Source organism: Saimiri boliviensis, chromosome 21 (genome assembly GCF_048565385.1).
Source record: "Saimiri boliviensis isolate mSaiBol1 chromosome 21, mSaiBol1.pri, whole genome shotgun sequence".
Taxonomy (NCBI): domain Eukaryota; kingdom Metazoa; phylum Chordata; class Mammalia; order Primates; family Cebidae; genus Saimiri; species Saimiri boliviensis.
In genome coordinates, this window is record NC_133469.1 from 18,351,381 (window position 1) to 18,353,474 (window position 2,094).

General features: G+C 45.8%; 1 non-coding gene across 1 annotated transcript; it reads right to left on the bottom strand.

Annotated features, from left to right (window-relative positions):
• Window positions 1-322: 322 nt before the first annotated feature.
• Window positions 323-429, bottom strand: LOC120363179 (U6 spliceosomal RNA). The gene has a single exon (XR_005578836.1). It is a non-coding gene; the product is annotated as a U6 spliceosomal RNA (small nuclear RNA).
• Between the last annotated feature and the right edge of the window lie 1,665 nt (window positions 430-2,094).

The following is a 2,094-nucleotide window of genomic DNA, read 5'->3' on the forward strand; positions in this document are numbered from 1 at the left end:
TACATGTGAAGAACATGCAAGATTGTTGCATAGGTCCACACATGGCAGTGTGGTTTGCTACCTTCCTTCCCCTCACCTGTATCTGTCATTTCTCCCCATGCTACCTTTTCCCACCTCCCCACCTCCCCGTCCCTCCCCCATTTTCCCCCAACGGACCCCAGCGTGTAGTGCTCCCCTCCCTGTGTCTATATGTTCTCATTGTTCAACACCCACCTATGAGTGAGAACATGCGGTGTTTGATTTTCTGCTCTTGTGTCAGTTTGCTGAGAATGATGGTTTCCAGGTTCATCCATGTCCCTACAAGGACGCAAACTCATCGTTTAAAAATACGGAACGCTTCACGAATTTGCGTGTCATCCTTGCACAGGGGCCATGCTAATCTTCTCTGTATCGTTCCAATTTCAGTATATGTGCTGCTGAAGCGAGCACTTTTTTTTTTTTTTGAGATGGAGACTTGCTCTGTCACCCAGGCTGCAGTGCGGCGGTGCAATCTCTGCTTACTGCAACTTTCACCTCCCAGGTTCATGCAATTCTCCTACCTCTGCCTCCTGAGTAACTGCTACTACAGGCTCACCACCACACCCAGCTAATTTTCATAATTTTTTAGTAGACATGGGGTTTCACCATGTTGACCAGGCTGGCCTCAAACTCCTAACCCAGCCTAAATACTTAAACCTAATAGACACAAAGTACCAAAACTCACTGTCTTAGGCTGGTTCAGTGCCTCACACCTATTATCCCAACATATTAGGAGGCCAAGGTGAATGAATCACCTGAGGTCAAGAGTTCGACACCAGCCTGACCAACATGGTGAAACCCGATCCCTACTAAAAATACAAGAATTAGCCAGGTGTGGTGGCACATGCCACCTTTTATGCCTTTTTTATACCTAATAGCTACTGAGGAGGCTGAGGCAGGAGAATCACTTGAACCCAGTGGGTGGAGGGTGCAGTGAAGTGAGATTGGGCCACTGGGTGTCAGAGTAAGACTCTGTCTTAGATTTTGGGATGCTGTACCAAATGCCATAACCTGGGTGGCTCATATACTCAGCAATTGATTTCCCACAATTCTGGAGTGTGAGAAGTTAAAGATCAATTTTAGACACCAGTAGATTTGGTGTCTGATGAAGAGCCATTATCCAGTTCCTAGGAGGCATCATCTCACTGTGTTTTCACATATCAGAAGGGGTGAGGGACCACACTAATCCTATTTATGAGAGCTTCATCCTCATGATCTAAGCACCTCCCAAAAGTCCCTCCAAATACTGTCACATTGGGGATTAAGCTTTAACACATAAATCTGGGGAGACACAAGCATTTAGTCTATAGCATTTACAAAAAGAGAAATAGATAATTTGAATTGGTTTTTATCTACTGTAGAAACGTATAAATAATTGACAACTTTCTAAGACAGCAGCAGAACGAGATCATTACACTGGTGAATTCTATAGAATATTTAAGGAAGAAATGATATCAATTATTTATAGTTTCTTTTCTTTTCTTTCTTTTTTTTTTTTTTTTTTTGAGACAGAGTTTCGCTCTTGTTACCCAGGCTGGAGTGCAACGGCGCGATCTCGGCTCACCACAACCTCCGCCTCCCGGGTTCAAGCAATTCTCCTGCCTCAGCCTCCCAAGTAGCTGGGACTACAGGCGTGCGCCACCATGCCCAGCTAACTTTTTGTATTTATAGTAGAGACGGCGTTTCACCATGTTGACCAGGATGATCTCGATCTCTTGACCTCAGGATCCGCCCGTCTCGGCCTCCCAAAGTGCTGAGATTATAGGCGTGAGCCACTGCGCCCGGCCAATTTCTTTCAGAAAATGGAAGGTCAGACACATTTCCTGGGTACTATGGGGTCCTAATACCCAAACCAGGTGAAGGCATTAAGAGAATTAAAATGTTCACATCAATATCGCTCTTTTTTTTTTTTTTTTGAGACGGAGTTTCGCTCTTGTTACCCAGGCTGGAGTTCAATGGCGCGATCTCGGTTCACCGCAACCTCCGCCTCCTGGGTTCAGGCAATTCTCCTGCCTCAGCCCCCTGAGTAGCTGGGATTACAGGCACGCGCCACCATGCCCAGGTAATTTTTTGCAC